General features: G+C 41.4%; 1 long non-coding RNA gene across 1 annotated transcript; it reads left to right on the forward strand.

The window, feature by feature from the left end:
* Positions 1-5,849: 5,849 nt before the first annotated feature.
* On the forward strand, positions 5,850-15,751 carry LOC138823062 (uncharacterized). Its single transcript, XR_011370729.1, has 3 exons — positions 5,850-6,345; positions 11,416-11,497; positions 15,449-15,751. It is a non-coding gene; the product is annotated as an uncharacterized lncRNA (long non-coding RNA).
* The last annotated feature ends 6,792 nt before the right edge of the window (positions 15,752-22,543 follow it).

Below are 22,543 nucleotides of genomic sequence, written 5' to 3' on the forward strand. Positions count from 1 at the left end.
GTAGGGCAACAACAGGGAGAGAGAAGAACAGGGAGAGGGAGGAGAGGCTACCTAGCTGGCACTCTTGAGATTCTAGAGAGTTCTATGTATATGAAGGACTCCATCGCAGCCACAGGATGTAAGAAAATTGAGTGAGTGAAAGACAGCTTTGAAAAGAGTTCCTGTGGCTTATGAATTAGATTTCCTTTCATATTCTTCAGGAGACATAAATAATGCTTGTGATTCCCTTTTAATTATTATTTGGTGGCAGAGCTTGCCTCTTGAAGGATGTGTCCCGCAGAGACTGTGATATAGCAGATCATTTATCACATCCTGATGGATTTAAAACCATTCAGGGTTTTTGATATGGGTAACCTGGCAGAATGCTTGGCAGACCACCTACAAAGCGGACACATGTGGTGATTAGGGGCGAACAATCAGGAAGGCAGTGTCCTTAGACTTCCTTAGTCTTCCTCAGGTCCTTTAGCTGGATGTCACACCCAAGAATCAGTCACTTTTGCTTCAGGTCTGGGTCACTGAAGATTTCAACTGGGAGTCAAAAATAAGTGTATTGCCAGGCACTGATGGCTTACGCCTATCTCAGGAGGCTGAGATCTTAGGATCGTGGTTCAAAGCCAGCCCAGGCAGGAAAGAATGTGAGACCTATCTCCAATTAACCACCAGAAACCTGGAAGTGGTGCTGTGGCTCAAGTGGTAGAGCTAGCCTGGAGCTGAAGAGCCCAGAGACAGTGCCCAGGCCCAGAGTTCAAGCTCCACAATTGGTTTTAAAAAAATTCAGTGTATCTAAGACCAGACATTGAGCATCATGGCTGGGGCTTTGAAAGCTGATCAGTACTTTGATGTTGTAACCGAAAGAACTGGAGCATATCAGCAAGTAAACTAGAATAATGAGCCTAAGTCATGTGCTAGGAGACAGGGCTAATGCTCTTCAGTACCCTGTGGAGTAAGTGTCATTCAAGTGTAGGCACGTGATAATGAATTCCTGCTATGTGCTCAGAATGGATATCTCTGAAACTTACCATCTTTGACTCTGGGAAATATGGCTACAGTAGGAAGCAACTTCTCTACCATTTTCTTTTCTATAGTCACCTTTCAGCCCAAAGTTTGGTGGTCATTGCAAGAAGTTGAAGGAAGCAACCATTAGAAATGATGATGGAGGGGAGAGGTGATATTGTCCAAAAAGAAGTGTACTCTACATCAGTGATGCAACTACATCACCTATATAATAACTATAAATTTTTTAAAATGAAGTGATAATGGTGAGTGCAATAGTTTTCAAGGACAGACAGGTGGCAGAGCTGAAATGTCTTGAGATGGTTTGAGGAACTATTTTCTTCTTATACTGTGGTAGCCTCCTCCATACCCACCCATGCAGTTGGTTGGCAGAATTTGCTTCCTTGGGAGTTATCTTAACCCTCACAGGCTCTGAAAAAGGAAGAGCAGTCTTAAGGAGTTGAGAGATACCCTTTCAGTTGATAGGCAGTAAAGACCGGAGACTTCAGTCCTAGAACACCAGGGAAGCAAATTCTGCCAACCAACTAAAGAAATTTGGGAAGAAAAATGCAGCTCAGTTGACATCTTGATGTTGGCCTTGGCATGCCCCAGTAGGGAACACACCCAGCCCTCCAGGACTCTGACCTACAGAACCATGAGACAATCAGTAGGTGTGGTTCTCAGCTGCTCATCTTGTGCCAATTCATCATAGAATATTAGAGAGCTAGTACAGGCCCCAGTTGGAGGAGACAGTCTGGGCTCCGGGTATCTTCCTGAATGTCAGTCCTTGGGGAGTCAGTCTCTAAACCTCTTTCATCTGGAAAACAGCAACAGTGAATACTATATAATTCACAGAAATGCTGTGAGATTAAGGTGAAATGAAATGCTCACAAATGGCTTTTGCAGGGTAAAACAGTCTTTGGAAGAAAAAAATGGGAATTTATGAATGTTTAATTTCTAGCTTAATCTTCCTTTGGGGATTTATTCACACCAGTAAACAATCTTCCTTCTCAATGGAGGGAGTCTCCAAGTAATTTTGTTTGGTTTTGACACTCAAGGAACTGGTTCATTTTCAATATGTATTCTCTTAGTGATGTCTATACCCTAAGCCTGGAGCCATTCCTGCCCAGAGGCCGTTGGTCCCTGAGCAGTTGCTGCTCTCTCGCTGGAACAATTCCAGCCCTGTTTTGGGGGTATTGTCTCCACATCCCAGAGACCAATGTGTTGTGCAGATGTCTGCCATCTGCAAACAGTTCTGAAGTTTGAGCCCCTCAACCTGCCTGGTGGGTATGGGTACTCCCAGAGGAAAGCACATTTTCTTCGTTTCTGTTCTGTTACCAGTGCCGCCGGCTGTACCACCCTCCCTTTAGGGATATATGTCATGTTGACTCTTCTGACAAACCATGAGCAAGTAGAAGATGCTTTAAGGGCATGTGAGGAGCACAGTGAGGTCTTCCTAAATTAATTTTAGTGTTCTCTTAGTAGACTACAAAGGTGAAATCCAAGGCCAATGGAATTGTATAATAGAAGAGACTTTAAAGTTTCTTTTCTGAAGGAGAGATATGAGATAAGGAAAGGAAACATTGGAAAAAGAAACTGAGAAGGCTGGGCACCTATCTCCAAGACATTGCTGGGTATCCTGCTTAGAAATGTGTGCTGTGATTTTTTTTAACCACAGCTCTGCTGTTTTGTTTGCTATATAAAATCTCTCTTCCGTTCCACATGAAATGTGATTAAAAATGGACATGACTTTAGCAGGTAATGTTTTGGAGAATATAGCCAAATGCTATCCACAGACTTCAGTGAAGCTAGAAATCCAATTCAAGTCTTGAGCACTGTACAAGGAATCAGAACACTGTGTGGGGCTACATAAATATAGGCATATAAACACACCACATGAAAGACTGAATTCATGACAACAGTCTTGCAAAATATTACTCCTAGTGAACAAAGGGACAACTCCAGGGATACTAAATGATGTGTCAAGGCAAGGCAGCAGTAATGGGGTGGCATTGGATCCCTGTCCACATACTTCCTGTTGTACTGTGTTGTGTGCTTTAAGGATACAATGAAATATGGGCAAAGGGACTTCCCACTTTCTCTTCTCATCAATAACTCTCAGGAATCCTGAGGCTAGGAGATATCAAGCTCAGGCCAGCTCTCTTCCCAGTGTCATCAATCTTAGAGGTGGGGCTCAGGGCTAAGAGAAGGCTTACCTGCTCAGTGACATTGTCATGAGGCTTTGGGGAAAACATTCCATTTCCTCTTCTTAATACTGTCTTAACAGGAAAACAAATATCTTCACCTTTTGGCCTTTAGATAGAGAAATCCATGCTCAGAATTTTCAAACAGCTGTTCAAGAAACAAATAACCTTTGTCCCACTAATTTATCATTTTCGTAACTCGGTAATAGCGCTCCTCCAGCTGGGCCACTGAATTATAATGAAGCATGTCAGAGATCGTGAAACTTAATGAATACAAAGAAATTAAACTCCCAAACCTGCTGATTTGAACAATCACCATTGCCCCCCATCCAATTTTTTGGTATATTTTTGAGCCATTAAAAAAACTAATTATTTTCTCTTCCATTTGCCCAATAATCGAGGTCAGATTTGAATGTGTAAGCAATGAGTGATGCAGCCTTCTGACTTTACAACAGCCCAGCAGAAATTACCTCTTACAGTGATGTCTTTCTCATCTTCTCACCCCCTCCACCACCCTCTGCCACCACCGTTTTTGCTGAAGACCAGTAGTATTTTGCATAAATATCAGCCAGAGATCTGCTTTTACAATCTCCATATGATTTAGAACAAAAATAAATAGTAACTGCCTAGGAATAAAAGGGAAGAAGCCGAGTTGGGGTGTCTACTGAGCTGCAGGAGCTGTTGACAGAGCAATTTGGTGACTAAGAGTAGTGATGGCAGGATACGAAGAAGAGCAGAGATGGGTTGCAAGCAGGAGAATCCAGGTTTTCAGATACAAGTACTGTGATGCATTCCTCCTTTTAGCTATCAGAAGCCATCCTCATAATGGATATTGATGGGAGGGATTGGTGGAGGGATGGGTGGAGAACAATTGATCAAGAGAGAGTACTTGAGGCCAGTGGAGGGAACCTGGTTCTCTGCAAACAGAGGGCTTGAGCTCATGGTGCAACCTCCACACAGACCTGCAGTGCCCCTTCCTTAAATGTGGTGAGACCCTGGGTAAGTGACTCTGCATTCTTGTCTTTCCTTTCCATAGAGCAGGTGGTGGCCACTCAGGGTAGCTCTGTGAGGAGTAATACCTATCAGTGTTTAGTCCAATACCTGCCACAAAAAAGGCTATTCAAAATTACTAGGTAAGCCAGGTGCCAGTGGCTCATGCCTGCAAGCCTAGCTACTCAGGAGATTGAGATCTGAGGATCGCAGTTCAAAGCCAACCAGAGCAGAAAAGCCCCTGCGACTCTTATCTTCAATTAACCACTCAAAAATCAGAAACACTGCTGAGGCTTAAGTGGTAGATGCTAGTCTTGAGCACAAGGAGGTTCAGGGACAGTGCCCAGGACCCTAGTTCAAGCCCCAGGATTGGCAAAAAAAATACTAGGTAGGTAATTACTGTGTAGGTAATTCTAATTATCCATTAAGGAAATAGGAATGAAATGGGCTCTTACATAGATGGAAGTGGCATTCACTGAATCAGATGCTTAGGGATTCTCTGAGGACATATGTTCACAACTGTAACCCTGAAAAGCCAAACCTGCTCTAGGATCACCTCAACTGAGTCAGTCTGGGTAGAGCAGTTTTGAAGTGAGTCATCTGTTCATTCAGCAAAATGATCTTCTGATGCTGTGAGGTGGTATTTGAGGTAGGAATATAATATACACCAAGGTCTCTAATGTCCTTTTATGTTTATAGCCAGAGAGACCAAGTGCCTAGGCACAGGAAAAGCATGACACACCAAAAGCTTCTCTACTATAGTAACGAGTTAGACGACTAACAATGCAGGGGGCTCAAGACTGATGTGTGTGAAATTGCAACAGGCCATTCATGCCTGGCAATGAGGATCTGGGCAAACAAAACCAGGTCAGAAATCAGGAATCCTTTTAAAGCCTTTTTCAACTGACCTTTGTATGCCATATCCTCACAGATCATGTGACAACAAAGTAGAAATCAAAGCATGTGGGAAATTTACTTGAGACATTGAGATTCCCACCAAGGCCGCTAGGCCTGGCCACAGGAATGTAGAGACCAGTCTAGGAATGATGTCCATGTAGATCACATGGGTCACAAAGAATGCTGATTTTGGAGTTCCAGTACCAGTGTATCTTCCCTGTGAGAATTTCAAGAAGTCTTTTGTTCTCTGCAGACTGCTACTGATCTGTTTCTCTTCGTAATCCCCTGTAATTGTGATATCTGAGAATTCCAGGAGTGGAAGATGAGGTCTGTAGAAGAAGTCATATTTCATTATCTCTTCCAAGATGGATGATTCTATCTCTCTTGGCTTTCCTCTCAGCCCAGCCCACAGGATCTATGGGCTTTCTTCTGGATTCAATGTCTAGGACTTTGCCAGCTCTACCGATGTACCCAGGGATCTTAGCTGTCCTTGGTTAACACAGCTGCCTGCGTTGAGGAAGTGGGAGGTCAGTTTTTAATCATACATGACTGATGGTGCAGCCCTGGATATATGGATGCTTTTCATCTTAACCAACCTGCTTCTGGCTGTTGGTGACTCATCTATCATCTACCAGTAAGACCAAGGTAGAGTGTCAGAATTGCTAGGTGTCTTGCCCCATCTCACATGCATTCTGGTTCTCTTATGATGTAATAATAAGCTCACTTCCCAAACAGCATCTTGCCCTGGACAACCCTACCCCAGACTCTCCCTCTCGCAGCTCACCTACTTCTCCTCTCTCTAAAATCTAGACTTCTTATTCATCAGTTTGAGCTGATGGATCTGGAAGGTGATGGAGGACCTAGTAAATTCCAGGGCTTGCTGTGGGAGTCCTGCCCCTGGCTTCCCACTCCACCTCCAGAATGTCAGATGCTTAGCCCACACTTGTCACTTCTGTAGCTGGGATGCAGAAAATTCAACCGAGTTTCTCTTGACTTCCGGGGAAGATTTTTCAGATTTATTTTACCACACCGGGATATTCCTTTGGAGTTGATATTAACCTTCATCTGCCGAGAAAGAAGTCTGTGTCTTTGGGTTAAGAAAGTTCAGTGGATCCTTGGACCTCAGAATAATGCTACCTATTACAGTTCTCTGAATCCCAGTTGGTTATGGGAGCTCCAAAATAGAGCATATCAATTAACCCTTAACTGTTATGCTACCAACTACATACACATCACCAGTAGAAAACAGTCCGTGGTGCAGGTAGGTGGCTTTTAGTACAAGTAACCCAAAAAGGAATAGTGAGGTCTGGGCTCTGTGGACAGAAGATGTTATTTACTACCTTTGACTGACCAACCTTTGGAAAAATATGGGTATTAGTCACCAGATCTCACAAGATGGATTTTCTTTTAATACTGGACGTAACTGAAGCTCAGAAGCATGAAGGATTTTGGGAGCATACAGTTAGCATGTGGTAGAAGAGGGGCTCAGAAACAAGATGCCTGGCTTCTCTACAAGCCCTCTCGTGCCCCTTAGAAGACACTCTGTGCAACTCTGCATATGCTTCTGCTGCTGCATCATACTGCCAGGGTATTCTCTTCTTTGCATGTTGCAATGCTTACAACATTGTATGAATCTTCTTAGAATCACTTCCAAGTACTAGAGAACTTTGAAAGCTTCTACAGAAAAATGTATTCCTAAGCCACTGTATTTCTTTTAATGTCTCCTTCGAACATGGCCCTTTAAGTCCTGAATCATGTTAAATTTTCTCTTTCTTATTTCTGACTTTTAGATGAAGGCAGCAATGATACAATTCCAGACGTGTCAATCAATAAATACAGAATCCAATTAGATTATTTTGGTTGCCAAGTGCACTTGGAGCATGAAGAAGACTGGGGGATTGGCATTTCTGGGTTTGCTACAGTGATCCCTGGCACCGAGCTTCATTCTCCCATTAATTTATTTGAGCAAATTCTATCTATGATGATGTGAATTGGAATGACTGAGTTTACTTTAGAAATGAGAAAATTGAGCTCAGAAAGTTTAAGTAATATGAACATGGATACTGTACAGAGCGCCAAAATTTAAACTCTGGACTACCTGACTACACATCAAACACTCTTTCTTCTGTGTCATGCTATGTATGATTGAAAATCCATTTGTGATAACAATGGTGACGCATAGTTGAGGAACTCCTGTCTAGAATTTCATTATTTTATTGGGACCACTGAGGGAAATAAAACTCTAGTGTTACTAACAGAAATGTCTGCTTTCATATGCCTTGAATCTGTAGATTGCTTTCAGTAGTAGACTCATTTTTGTAAGCTAATTTGGATTCAAGAACATGGGGAATCTTTCCATCTTCTAGAATCATCTTTAGTGTTTTATAACATTCACCATAGATGTCTTTCATCTTTTCAGATAAATTTATTTCTAGGGTTTTTCTTTAAATTTAAGGCTATGTTAAAGGAGATTACTTTCCCCAATTTCTCTCTCAATCTATTAGTAACTGACACACTGAAAAATTACTGATTTTGCATGCTAATTTTTATCCTGATTTTTTTCTGAGTATTTATGTGATCTAGTTTTTTTTTATTGTGAAAATACTGTACAGAGGGGTTACAATTACATGGGCAAGATAATGAGTACATTTCTTATCAAGCATTCTAGCCTCCTCCTTTGTTTCCCCTTCCCATTCCTTCCCATCCTCCCCACGCCCCCCCACCAAACCTCCCCCCTCCCCCCCACCAAAGTTGAAAAGTTCATTTTTGACATAACACCTTGTACATCTCATTGTTGCAATGGGTCCACCTGTATCCCTATTTAAACGATTTGTTTTTCCCCTTAGTTTTTTAAATTGAGTCTTCAGAGTCATACAAGTACAGGCTAAAACCATCTGCAAATAAGAATAATCTGACTTTTCCATTTCACATTCATATTCCTTTTATTTTGTAGAATTATTGCTGTCTAAGAATTCAAGCATTGCATTGAATAAGTGGAAAAGAAAGAAAAGAAAATGGTTCTAGTTTTTCTCATACAATGTTTACTATAGGTTTGCTATCTATAGCTGTCATTTTGTTGAAATATGTTCCTTATTTTCCTAGTTTTTTCCAGAGCTTTCATTATGAATGAATGTTGAATTTTACAATTGGCAATTTCTGCATCTATTATGATGATTGTGTGATTTTTATCTTTGATTCCGTTTATGTCCTTAATTACACTTATTGATTTGTGTATGTTGAGCCATTCTTGCATCTCTAGAATGAGATGAACTTGGTCATGGTATATGGTATTTTTAATGTGCTGTTGAATTCAATTTGCAAGTATTTTACTGAGAATTTTTACATTATGTTCAGCAAGGAAATTGCTCTATGATTTTGTTTTGTTGGTGATGTTTTATCTGGTTTTGGCACCAAGCCTTCATAAAAGTACATTTGGTAGTAACCTTTACCTTTCTATTTTATGGAATAGTTAAGAAATATCATAGAATTTGGCAAAGAATCCAGCCATTCACTCTGTTTTTGCTTTATAAGAAGACTTTATTACAGCTATCACTACACATTGTAGATCTGTTTATTTTTATTTGTAGCCAATGGGTTCAATTTTGGTAGGACAGATGCATATAGAAATTAATCCATTTCTTCTAAATTTTCGTTTATTAGAATACATTTTAAAGCATTTCTTAATAATTCTCTAAATTTTATTGGTATTTATTATGATTCCCTTTTTTTTGTTTTGTTTTTGGTTTTTGTCAGTCATGGGGCTTGAACTCTGGGCTTGGGTGCTGTCCCTCAGCTCTTCAGCTCAAGGCAAGCACTCTACCACTTGAGCCACAGTGCCACTTCCGGTTTTCTAGTGGTTTATTGGAGATAAGAGTCTCACGGACTTTCCTGCCCGGGCTGGCTTTGAATCATGATCCTCATATCTCAGCCTCCTGAGTAGCTAGAATTACAGGCGTGAGCCACTGGTGCCCGGTGACTCTCCCTTTTCATCTTTAATTTTACTCATCTGTATCTTCCCCATCTTTCTTCAGTTTAGTTTGGCTTGCCTTTTCAAAGAACCAACTTTTTGTTTTATTGATGCTGTATACCCTTATTTTAGTCTCTATTCATTAACATTTGTTCAAATCTTTATCATGTCTGTCTACTCATTTTTTGGTTTTACTTGTTTTTCTCAGAGCTTGTTTTATCTGAAGTCATTTATTGGAAACTTTTGTGATTCTTGAACTGCATCTTTCCATGACCACATTCTTTTAAAGATTTTGTTGAGAAATATGCTGTTATTCTCATGGGATTGCCTGTATATGAGACTTGGGGAATTCTCTTTTAATAGTATTTTCTTGTTCAGTATACTTAACCATTTAACTGTAATATGACATGGAGAAGGTTTTTTTTTTTAGTCTTGTTGTTTAGGGTTTGTTTGCAAAAACATCCTATACTTAAATGACATCTCTTTCTCAAGATTTGGGAAATTTCCTACTATTATTTTATTGAGTTCTATGAATTTAGCTACTTCTTTTTATGCTCATCATGAATAGGTCTGGCTTCTCAATTGTATCCCAGCACACTTGGATGTTCCATTTGTATTTTCTCATTTTTGTCTTTATCTTTACCTGAATTTTTGAATTCATCTATCCTTTCTTCAAACTCTGATGCAGTGTTTTTCATTTGATCCAGTCTATTGATGAAGGTTTCAACTGTGCTTTTATTTGACCTACTGTGAGCCTTTCATTTTCCAGAATTTCAATTCAATTTTTGTTAGGATTTAATTTCTATTGGTATTGCTATGTTTTCATAGAATTCCTACTTCATATCCTACAATTATGCCACTAACTCTTGGTTTAATAGCTGTCTGTTTCTGTGTTCTTTGAATTCATGCAGATGTTTATTGGTGTTTTTACATGTCACAAATAATTCCTACAATCATCCTTTTGATTGAATTCTTTGAGATTTATCCACTTCACTATTATTAAAGTTAAGTTCCAGAAAAACTGTCATCTGACCTCATTCTTTTTTCTTCTTTTTCTGTTGGGATTTGTACATCTGAGGCCAAGTTGGGGATGGGAGGATTGAATCACCTATCTTTTTCAGCTGGGAAGTTCTCAGTGTCCAGTTAGGACTGGGTTTCAGGTGCAGTTTTTGACTCCTGACCTGGGTATATAATTTATTTATTTATTCAAATTCTTTATTGTGATTAAGTGATTATGTAATTTCCCAAATTTCAAAGAATAGTGATGCTTAGTTAAAGTCATAAACCCATTTTAACTTTCATGGGGCAAGTTGTCTATTGAGGTCTAAAACATTTATGAGTTCTATGAGCTTTGACAATACAGTTATTTCTTCCACATTGGGAGATATGTACATTTCTTTTGTTCAGGTATATAATTTAGTAGCCATTCACTCACATGCTCAGGGCATTGGGCTTGATCCTCAGCTCCATTCAGATAAAACAAAAGTAGCTAGTGTCTCTTCTTCCTGCTCTTCAGGCTGTTGCTGTTTCAGACTGAGGGGTCCATCTGATCAAAGGTCACTTGCCAGATTCAGGGCTTAATTCAGTTTAGAAACTTCCTTTCTGTGTGTTCAAAGAGGCAGTGATGGTTCAACGAGCTGTATAACTTGTCAAACAGGAAACCTTCTCCAAAAGTTTACCAGTTTGTGTACCAAAGGGCATCAGGCATATGAAGTGTCCCCCTAATATGTTAGAATTCTGCACTGGAGGGAGAACTATGAGAACGTGACATTCTGCCAGTCTCAATGCTGCTCAATACTTAATCATCCGCTGGGAGAGAAGACTAAGGGAATCAAAGTGACCCACTGTGCCTGGGCTCAGAGCTCTCAGTTCTGTTTCACAGCAAAACACATGCAGTAGGAAATTCTGAAGCCATTAATCCACTAGCCACATACTTATGTCTATATTTCTTCAGTGATCCTCAAGCAATGAAATTCATTCCTTCCCACAGTGGGTAGGGCTACTGACCACTGTCCTCTTCACTTCCCAAGTCCTCTGTTGTTGAAGTTTTCAGGCTTTTCTCAATGCTGTTGGATTTTGCCCAGCTGTTCACCACATTGTGTGAAGGAAGGAGGCTTGGGATATCATATAACCTGCAGGATGTAGGCTCAATCCATTGTCACTAGTGTTCCAGGCCTTACTTGATGGCATTGGCTTCAGCTCTTTCTTTCCCAGAGAGCTAGGTTTGGAGCTCTGGATTGTTTCCAACTTTCCTTGTCATGTTTTTCAGTTGCTCTGTCATGTCTTTTGTGATTCCTGATGCTTCTATTCTTTCTCTTTGAAATATAGTCTGTCCTTTGTTTTCCTCACTTTTCTCTTTCACAGAGTCATCCTCCATCGTGCCCAGATCCCTTAGTCATGTCAATTTATGGAGAAAAGTCAGTTGTCACTTCATCATGGTTATCTGGTATGTATTATTTCCTTATTTTTATTGATTAATTTTAGAGATGGTGTTTTAGTATTGGTTTGATTTGCTTGATTGTTTTACCTTTTATGTAGACTGATTATAGTATGCCTGATTTTTGAGTTGATCCCTTCAACAGTTGATTAACCTCAACTATTTCTGCTGGTCCCTCCCTCCTCTCCTTTAGGACTATAATTACTTGGATATGAAAATATTTGATATTATACAAAGGGTCTAGAATAATTTCCTTTGTTTTCATTTACCCATTTTGCCATGTGTTTAATTTTGGATACTTTGCTTTGATGTGTCTTTCAATTAACTCACCTTTTCTTTTTTGTTCTGATATCTGCTAGTTTAATAAATAATTTATAACACTTTAATTTTTTCACATTTCTTTTATGTTTCAGAGCATTTTCATGCCTCTGCTAAAGTTTCTCCTTTCTGCATACATGTGATTATCATACTAGACTATAAATTTTCTTCATAATTGTTTAAAAATATCTATCTGATAATTCCAATATCTAAGTCATCTCTGATTTCTCTACTATATTTTCCTGTCTTAGCTTTGGCTTGCATTTTCTTGCCTTTTTGTGTTCTTATGTCACACAAAAGAACAGTAGATATAGAAATAAATAATATTTTCTTCTAGAAGGGTGATCTTCTATTTATATGCTATAAAATGAAAGTAAAGGTTAACTCAATCCTGATAGTATTAAGCAGAATCAGGATGGCTTATTGCAACTTCAGTTTACTTCTGTTCATAACTGGCTTCTGGTATCTTGAGGATATAATAAGCATTGTATCTTCTGTTAGGATCCTGGAGATTTGCCTCTGACTTACAAGTGAGCCACTAACTTTCAGACATATGGGAGACCTCTCACTATTGTACAGCTAGGCTGACAGGCATGGTAAATAGTAAATTCCTTTTGGCATCAAGTATGACCCACTCTTGTCTATACCTTGTGAGTCTGGATTCAGCCATCTGCCATACTCCTAGCCTTTGGAGATTTGGAAAGTCCAGAATACTTAAACCATTTTCTGTTGTTCATTTCAGTTTCCGTGTATCCTTGGTCCTGTGGTAACTTTTAGAAATATGTTTTCTTTTAGTAGTTAGGCTGAAAGTGATGACCTTACAAGTTTGAAAGATCTAAATAAAAAAGCAAGAGTAGCTGGATGCTGGTGGATCATATCTATAACCCTAGCTACTCAGGAAGCTGAGATCTGAGGATTGCAGTTCAAAGCCAACTCTGACAGAAAAGTCCATGAGACTCTTATCCCCAATTAGTCACAGAAAAAGCCAGAGGTAGTGCTATGGCTCAAGGTGGTAGAGTGCCTCAAGCAAAAGGAGCCCAGGGACAGTGCTCAGGCCCAGAGTTCAAACCCCAGGATTGGGGGTGGGGGAAAAGCAGAAGTATGTGTTGTTGTCATTGTTTGTGTTGATAGTATTGTTTTCATTGTTGGTTGTGGTAGGTGAGGTATACGTGTGTGTGTGTGTGTGTGTGTGTGTGTGTGTGTGTGTGTGTGAATGTGTGTAGTTGAATGTTACATAGGAAAGAAGGATTGGTAGGTAGTATCTCTAGATAGTGTCTTGAGCCATGATGTATGTTTTAAAATCATTATCCCAAATAATGACTCCCCTGTAGGGCATGCTGTCTGCTCACAATCTCCATTATCCCACTGTCATACACATACATCTTACTATTCTTGCATGAGTCTTCTAACCCCTTGGCACTCATTTTCTGTTTGGGCGCCTGAATCAGATCTGTCTTCTCCCTCTTCCTGCTTATGGGTACACATGAACACCTCTGGGAAGATGGAGCAATTTGTCTACTTTTGGAGTCTAGTTCTGAAGTCAGTGTTTTGTTGCCAGTGTCACTGACATATAGAATTAGCTACCGTACCACTAAACAAGCATACACCAACTTCCTTAAAAATTTGGAAAGATTCAGAACCTGAAAAGCCTTGAAAACAAAAAAGCTTCATTTTTAGCATATTTTTAACTGAAATATATGGAGCAGCTATACCAGTCCTGATTCAGTCTACATCCCAAAGGATATGGCTGTGTAGAGGACAACCAGTGATGAAAAATGGGTAGGAAAAGAGGGTCAACAGCTCTAGGGGTAAGGGTGGGAAAAATACTCTGTGATAAAAGCCTAGCAACCAGCAAGGGAGAAGACAAAGAATAGCCTCACATGGTTGTGTCAGCTGAAGCTTTCTGGGATCACAGTTGATGGCTCTGATTGTTTCACAGGGGAAGACACCATTTACCATACAGCATTAACACTTAAATATTCCGTTCCAATCATTTCATTTCAAGGCAATGCAATTCAATGCAATCTATCTGATACATTAAGTATTAAGTAACTACTATAGGTGTCTAATGCTTTATTAGTCACTGTGATGATTACAGAAAAAGGATTGTACAAAATAGCTCTGTTCTTAAGGAGATTGTGAGCATAATCCTACTACAGAAATTACTACTACTCAGCATTCAACTAAAATTACAGAGCAAAATAAGAGAACTCGATTGCAAGTCAGCTTGGAGTTTTAATTCCAGATCAGCCAGTTAGTGACTGGACCATTTAAACTCTCCTTACCTCACTTTCTTTCTCTGTAAAATGAAGTATTGTAATAGATCATTGATTCCCAAACTTATTGTACTTAATATTTCCTTTTATAATAAATAATTTGTAATGTCTCATTTACCAAACCCAAATGAAATTTGCAGATATTATACTTGGACTCATAATAAAAATCAGTGCAATGCCCTAAATCTAATGTAGAGGCATAGAGAAGTAAGTATTTTAAATAAATAATGTGTAGCTCAATATGCAAATTTTTGGATATAGCCAGGCTGGAAAATATAATGAACTAATCAGATAGTTGCATCTGCTTACAATGAATACATTAGGATTTAGAAGACGTAAGAACACAAGCAGCCTGCGTAAGAAGTATCTACACATATATTCTAGAATGTAAATGCATGAAGAGTAACCACTAGCAAGCCAGACTTATTTGTATATGAAAGGAGAAAGAAAAAAATAACTCTACTTGAAGCAAAGACAATAAACCAGTTGAAAGTACAGGCTGAAGAAATTGAGAAAAATAGAAAGAATTATACATTTACAAGTGAGCTGATATGGTGTCAAAATAATGCCTGAAGTTGTAACATACAATGAGAATGAGGAAAGCTCACAGAACACGTCTGCCCTATGGGAAATCCCAGAGTATCTTCAGGGGTCTTTGTTTAGCAGATGGCACAATCCAGATCAGCACCTGTTATGAGACAATTCTTTGTTGTGCAGAACTGTCCCTAGAAGTGAAGAAATTCAAGCACCCTGTTCTCTTTCCAGCACATGCTCAAATTGCTCTGTAGGAATCATTTATGACAACCAAGAATACTCTTGTAAAAATCTCAAAATGTTTCCTCAACTAAAAGGTCCTTATTGTGTTTGAAGTTCTATCTGTTAATGTTCAAATAATTCAGAGCCAAATGTGTGAACAGATGATGAACACAATGGCAATTCATGATGGAAAGGTCCAATGAGAACAGAGCCATTTTGATGAAAGAGTGCTTGAATTTGTCTAAGATGATGCAAATTTGGCCAGCAAGAGTGAAATGAAATGTTGGTAGTATGGCACTACAAAACAAATAAATAATAAGCACATATAAACATTTACATAGATAAAGTAAAACAAGAGAAATATTCTGCATTTATTGACACCTTAATGTTCGGCTCTTCATGAGTTCAAACTACAATAGCAATTATTCACAATAATAGCTATAGATTTCAACTGAGCCAATGAAAGATACTTAAACATACTCATATTGGACAAAATGGAGGGACAGGGTTGCAAACCTAGGAATCCTGTGGTTTATTGATTTAATCTATTGATTTGCAGAGTATCTATGTGTGTTTCCATCCTTGCTAATACAGCGCTCTTCTCTGACAGCCCATTGAATGTCTCCATGGATGGATGCTGAGAGTTATGCTTTTAAGAGCAGCCAGGGAATCTTTCTGTTACAAGCAGAGTTTTGATGATAGCACTTAAGACACCGAGGAAATATGTCATCACACCAAAGTGCATTAATAGCTGCAGGAGCGACAGAATCAAGTACACCTGAGACATTGCTCCCTGTTGACACTTTAGAGGAGCAGCCGAGAGCAGGAGACACCGCTGGAAAAGTAAACAAGAGCTTCTGGAAGCAGCTTTGGCTGCTCAGGCTGCGAGCCCTATTCCTGAGGATGTGAGGGGAGTGTGGACATCTATAATCCCAGAGAAAGGAACCAAATCCATTGCTCTGGCTGAGGTGTGGTTTGTTCCTACCAGAACTCACGTTGAGGCTTACTTTCTCAATGCACCCCTGATAGATGATGGTCCATGGCCAGCAGGCAGTAAAGCCAGGCCTCTTCACCATTTCCTACTAACGCTTCCTTTCTGTGGTATTACCTAGCCCTTCAGAGAAGTTGTATTGACCTCATTTCATCTCTGTTTGCTTTGTGATTGAAATTTATATAACATGCTGATTGTCTTCTTTGCGAACAAGATACTATAGGCCCTTTACACCGTTAGAGTATTCAACGTCAACCTCCTTATTTTTCTGTCTGGGAAAGGAAAATTAACTTCTTTTCATCCCCAAACTACACACAATGCAGAGCACTGGGTAACAGTAGGCAGGAAGTCAGGAGATATGCTGCTGGCAGGCTGATTGACTAAAGGGCTATGCGATTGAGGCAAGGCTGGGGGTGATGTTAAGTTGGAGCAAGTGTGGGGGGTGACATAAACAGAGCAGCAGGCTCCCTCCTTTGTGGTATGAAACCATCACATACACACACAGCAAGACCCTCCGTTCATGTGCTCAAGTGTTTCTATTGGCATCTCCTAGTGACATTCACCTTTTATAAAATGAATTGTGCACGTCTCAGACTTCTTAATATGGAGGTAAGTAGCTGCAATCTGTCTTCAGTGATTTCCCTGAAAACACCCAGATAAAGTCTGAACTAATTAGCCTGGCATTCAAGTCCTTTCATGGTGTGGCTAAGTGATTGTTCCAGGCTGTGTGGGCCAACCTCTCAAACTTTGCCTCCTCCAACCTCCCTCAGCCTTCCAGAGCCAAGGCAAGGCAAAAGCTCTGACCCCCCAGAGCCTTTCCAAGTGATCTTGCCATCTTAGCACTTTCTTTCCTATTTGAGGAGGAAATTAATTGTGTCACTGCGTCTTTTATTTTTAAATTTTAAATTGAATAGCTTGGACTTAAACATCTTAGGGATTATTGCCTGATGCCTGAGAAGAATCTGTACCTTTTCTTTAGTGTAGGGTGGTGTCATTAATGTATCTCATTGGCTGCTACCTGCTTTGGATTCACATGAAGAAGATGCCCAGTACATACGTGGTGAAAAAATACCTTCCCACCTCAGCCTAGGAAATACCTTCACTTAACTTTCAATGACTAGATGGTCCACACCTTAGGAACAGACAAGGGAGTATGGAGTTATGCTTAATTCATTTGCCCTAGGTACTCTAACCTCTCCCCACATCTTATCTTCTAACCGAGAGGACATGGCTCCTTTCTGATGAGTCCACCAGGATGGGTGGCAGGATTCTGTGTATGGTCCCATTATCCAGCATTCTCAGTTTCTTCCCAGAGGCTAAGCATCCCCTGTGTCTCAATAGAGGGAGCAAGGGCTTCAGGCTCCCTTGCTCTTCTTTCACAATCTCCCATTCTTCTTTCCTTGGCTACAGTTTATTTTTTGTGACCTTAAAAAGATGAAGACAGGGTAAATGCCTGCCCTAAGACTCTGAAAGAAGATTGCAAGTGCGCAAGTGAGCACTGGAGACATTGGTGGGAAGAGGCTCCAGTGCTGCCTTGGCTGGCAATTGTCATGAAGACCTGTTGTCATGGTTACTGTAGTTGGCAGAAACAGGGAATGCAGGGAGAGAGAGAAGGGAGAGGGAGGAGGAGGAGAAAAAAGAAGAAAAAGAAAGAAAAAAGGACAAACGAGGAAATAAAGACAAATTGTCCATGAAAGGAGATGGGGAAAGAAGTAAGGAGGAAGGAAGTGCGAGAAAAGATGTCAAGGAAAGAGGATGAGAGAAAAAAAAAGTAAGAGAAAGGGAGAGAAGGAGTTTTCTGGGATGTGGGAGAGTGATTTGGGGAAGTCAGTATGAACTGGGTAGGTAATAGAGATAGTTGTAGAAGGGATAGGACATGGAACGAGTGAAAGACAAAGAGGGACCCGGCACTGGTGAATCACACCTGTAATCCTAGCTACTCAGGAGGCTGAGATCTGAGGATTGCAGTTCAAAGCCAGCCCGGGCAGGAAAGTCCGTGAGACTCTTAGCTCCAATTAACCACCAGAAAACCGGAAGTGGCTCTCTGGCTTAAGTGGTAGAGTGCTAGCCTTGAGCTGAAGAGCTGAGGGTCAGCGCCTAAGCCCAGAGTTCAAGCCCCACGACAGAGAGAGAGAGAGAGAGAGAGAGAGAGAGAGAGAGAGAGAGAGAGAGAGAGAGAGAGAGAGACAGACAGACAGACAGACAGACAGACAGACAGACAGACAGACAGACAGACAGACAGACAGAGACGGGGGGAGAGAGAGAGAGAGAGAGAGACAGATAGACAGGGAGAGGCAGAGGGAGAGGGAGAAGGAGAGTGTGGTGTCTAGGCAGAAGGGGAAGAGAGATGAGTGAAGAGATAGTGGAAAAGTGGAGGTTGAGAAGATGAAAGGGCTGAGGAATGAGCAGGGCTGGGCACAGGGAGCGAGGCGAGCTAGCTGAGCTCTCGGAATAATCCTTAATTATTGCCTGATGTTTTCTGTCTCTATCTGCTCTTTGATCTCCTGTGTTACACATTAAATATGAGCAGTAAATGCCTGCATCTCATGTTTAAAAAGTCGACAAGGCGAGACTTCAAAGCGAGGAGAGGAACAAAACGGGGTGGCATGCCTGGCTTTTTGTACCTCTGGTTTCCTAGCCCAATTAGGTTAAATGCAGCCCTGAAATCCTCATTCAGTCTGGATCCAGTTTTTTAACTTGTTCCCATCACCAGCTGCCAGAATTAGTGAGATCGGGAGCCTGGCTGGTCTGCCACTGAAGACCCCTCTCTTGCTACCCTAGACTCTCAGAGGCAGCTTGGAAACTGGCATCATGGAGACCAGGCCCATTGGACTCTGGGTGAAGTGTTTTCTTCCTAGGGCTGGGGCACATCAAGCTGCTGTGGTAGGACCTTTCCCCCTCTTCTAAAAGCAGGAGAGGAAATGATTGAGTCTTGAGTATCACCCCCTCTTCTGTATTTCCTTCCAGACCCTAAGGGCCCTCCCGGAGGGATCTATGTGTATGACCTTTGGGTTTAGACTTAGGGCTGGATCTACCAACATGAGTGATCTAGTTGCCCTTCCAAGGCCTTAGTTTCTCTCTCCTTGTGTGTAGGACTAGACTAGGTCTTGTCAGCATTTTCATGTTGCTTGGATTTTCTGGGCCTGTACAAGCATCTGTGAGGCACCTTTTCAGAGGGTTCATCAGCAACCCTGAGTCTCAGGAAGTCCTTTTCTTACCTGAACTGCAGATATGACCCACCCTACACAGACCTTTATCTGTTCAAACAGCTTCCCTACTTCTAAACTTTTAACATTGCCTGCCATATCTTCTAGAGTACCCATTTTTACTTCAACCACACTCATCCGAGAGAAGGAAAACTGACAAGATGATTTGCATGGTATTGGGGAAAGTAAACAAGAGGACAGGTGGAATATTCCTGGTGTAAAGGAATATTGGACTTTGGATTTTGATGGAGGGGTTGAAATACCCGCATAGACATAATGAAATATCTGGGGAAATACAAGTCTACACATGAAAGTCATTTATGTTTCCTTTACAATTAACCACATAACCTGAAAGTAATTTTTGTTAGGTATTTAAAGAGGCTGCTGAGTAACACCACCACCACACGTGGTATTCTGGTAAAGGATAGGTTTATTCAGTGGACTGGTTGGCACCAGGAGAGGTTGGCACTCCACTCAGCTAGAAAAGAGGGAATCTGGCTCTGGACCATGCCCTATCTAGGGTAGGGGCAGGAGAAGGTATGGCCACATAAAGGGAGATGGGACCAGGTGGGAGAAAGGTGTGGTCCCATTGGATCCAGATGTGACCTCAGCGGATACAGTGTGCCAGTTGCCTAGTAACGCAGGTACTAGGCGGAGACTTAGTCACAAGGGGGAGGAGGTTGCTCACCATCCAAGAGCGGACCTTACAATTTTGTTCTGTAATTTTAATAATTTTGTGCATGAAACAAAGATTCATGGTGTGGAATTTTCCACTTATGGCATTCATTTAGGCACCCCCACCAGCAGTTTCAATCTTTGGAATATTTGGGATTTAGGATGTTCAGATTAGCAAAATTCTGCTTGTATCCACATCTTGAAGAAATGCATCCAGAGATAGGAATGGCTCTGAGGATTCTGTTGCTTAATTTTATTTTGAAGAGTAAGTGGAATCTCCCCCCAAAGAGGAATGCTTACTCTGTTAGTCAACTTGAGAGCACAGGGTGGTAGCATGGATCCGGGTTATGAGATGGTGCTATAATTCTTGGATATGCCTTTATCATCCATGTCTTCTCTCCTTCCTCATCTCCCACAGTTTTGCGATGGTCACAGAGATCCGTGGCATTGGGTCTGGGCACAGCGGGATAGAGAGATGTTGTAACTATAAAGTCCAGAAGAGCTCCTAGCCAAGATGAGCAGAGCACAAGGCTGTGATTGGGACAGGTCTCCTTTCTAGAGAGCAGCAGAACAAAACTGGGCTGTTTCTGCCTGCATTCACCACCTCATACTTGAGGCCAAGTCTGTTATGAGTCTTTTTCAGGCAACCTCCCAGGTCCCCTCCCTTTTGGAGCCATGTCTGAGTGGCAGAGGAGGGCTCTAAGTGCCAGACTCTCCGAGGGCTGCTGGCAATGACAGATGTTCTTTCACAGAACATGGCCTAGAGACGTGATGTGCATAGTTTGTGAATGCCACAGAATGGAAAGCCAGAAAAGGGCGGGGGTATGGGGGAGTTGAGGGGAAAAGGAGAATCATGGTGGTTTTCCTTCAGTAGCTCAAGTAGAGACTTGCCTTTTCTTTTCCTGGCATTTAGAAGCTTGCAGGGGTCAGGCACTTCTGCCCTGGCCTGTGAGCTTATGAACAAATCAATTAGATGGTTTCTTATTGTGGTGGTCCCAGGAAATCTGACGTGTTTCTGTGTCCTTTTATAGATCTCTGACAACCCAAACTCAGAAAACATGATGCATTGTTTTTCTTTGCATGGTTTCATTTGGTTCTCCATGCATTACCCACTAGCAATTAAAATGGTGAGCGCAAGGGTTACTCAGCTCAGATCATGAATGATGGAATCTTGTCTTTTGCCATTTTTTTCTGTATGTCATGTATGTTGGTCTTGATACCTATCGGTCTTGATACATGCAGTAGCCACTGATTTTATTAACCAGTTATTTCTGGTTCTTTGTCCTTATGGACATAGGGGAAGTTATGTCCATGGTATTCTCTTAGACAGATAATGTGTGAGGAGAAGTGATTATCTCCTTGTGGGCAGAAGTGCTGAGACCTAGAGCCCAGCTTGCCTAGATGCCTCCCCTGTTGCAGTGATCTCGTGAGCCCCCAATGACAGGAAAGCTCTAGTAGCCTGGGTTCCTGAGGGACCAGGGTCGGTAGCATCCCACAGCCAGCCCTCACTGGACACAAGGGTGGAGGAAGAACGGATGCTGATTGTGTTGAGTGGCTCATAGGGGCCACTTGTTAGCCCAGCACAGCTAAGCATGTTGTGATGGAATCCTTGCTGATTAAACCAGTATATCTAGAACGCCAAATCTTCCTTATCTAGGGTCTGCTACCCAGGTTTAGAAAAAGCCCAGTTAGATGGATACTTTGGATTTTAAAGTAATTTGATTTTTTTAAAGTTATGCTTTACTACCCCCCAACGATGAAGTGTGATTTTTAAATAACGTGCACTGAATATAATGACAGCCCTTGCTCACTCCTCCTCTCTCGACTCTTGTGCCCCACCCCTACTCATGGCCTGCGTGTCCCTGAAAGAGTTTCTACTTCTTGATCATTTTAATCAAATTGAAGCATCAGTGATTTAAATTAAAAAGAAATATCAAATCACTGTTCTTTGTCTTTCCTCTATCAGTCTTGGTCTGCTTTATTTCCAAATGGCTGGGATTCGGTTCAGGGGGAGAAGGTGTGAACAGTATCTACTATCACAAATGGAGTCAAGAGAGTCAGGTTATCATTAGCTGATCACTGGCCAGGATGGTTTGAATCTGGCTGTGAATACCTTGTCCTGGGGCTGCCCCTTCTTAAGAACTTGATCTCTAAGCTTGAAGAATTCAGAGTGGGGAGGCTATGTAGAGATTTGTTACTAATGCACTGGACCCATAAAATGTCTCAGGACAAACATCCCTCTCCTTCCATGGAAGGAAGTAGGTGCTAAGAAGCAATAGGTGGGCTTACAGACTATGCAATTGCTGAACAGCAAAACAACTCCATAGACATTGACTGTTGACCTCAACACAATGGCTGTTGGCTGTAGCAAACCAGGTGATTCCTTCTAGAGAGATAGTTCTTTTACAAGGGTGTGAGATGCTCTGCTTTATCCAGACACCACACACTACCAGCTTATTACTGAACATGCATTCATTTCATAAAAATAAGCATTCCTCCCCAGGCCAGGAAGTACCATTCTAATTCTAGTTCCAGTTATTCTTGTGTTCCATCTAGTCTAAGACACAGACGGGAATAGAGAACTCACTTCCTTCAGAGAGAGGGCCAAGTATGTGGTCAGACTGAGGGCAGGTTTGGTCAGAGAACTTTTCTGGATCTCTGGAGTCATGCAGCGATGGCTGGGTGTTTCTTTGCATGCAGCTAAGGCAGGGGGTCAAAAGAGACAAGAAAAGGGACAGAGACAGTACCGAGGCGCCCCTCCTGTATCTCTGAAGACCCAGGATAGATTCCCAGCCCTGTCCCTAATGCCACAAATACAGCCTCTTCCAGCCCC

Source organism: Dipodomys merriami, unplaced genomic scaffold, assembly GCF_024711535.1.
Source record: "Dipodomys merriami isolate MVZ:Mamm:240054 unplaced genomic scaffold, mDipMer1.0.p SCAF_12, whole genome shotgun sequence".
Taxonomy (NCBI): domain Eukaryota; kingdom Metazoa; phylum Chordata; class Mammalia; order Rodentia; family Heteromyidae; genus Dipodomys; species Dipodomys merriami.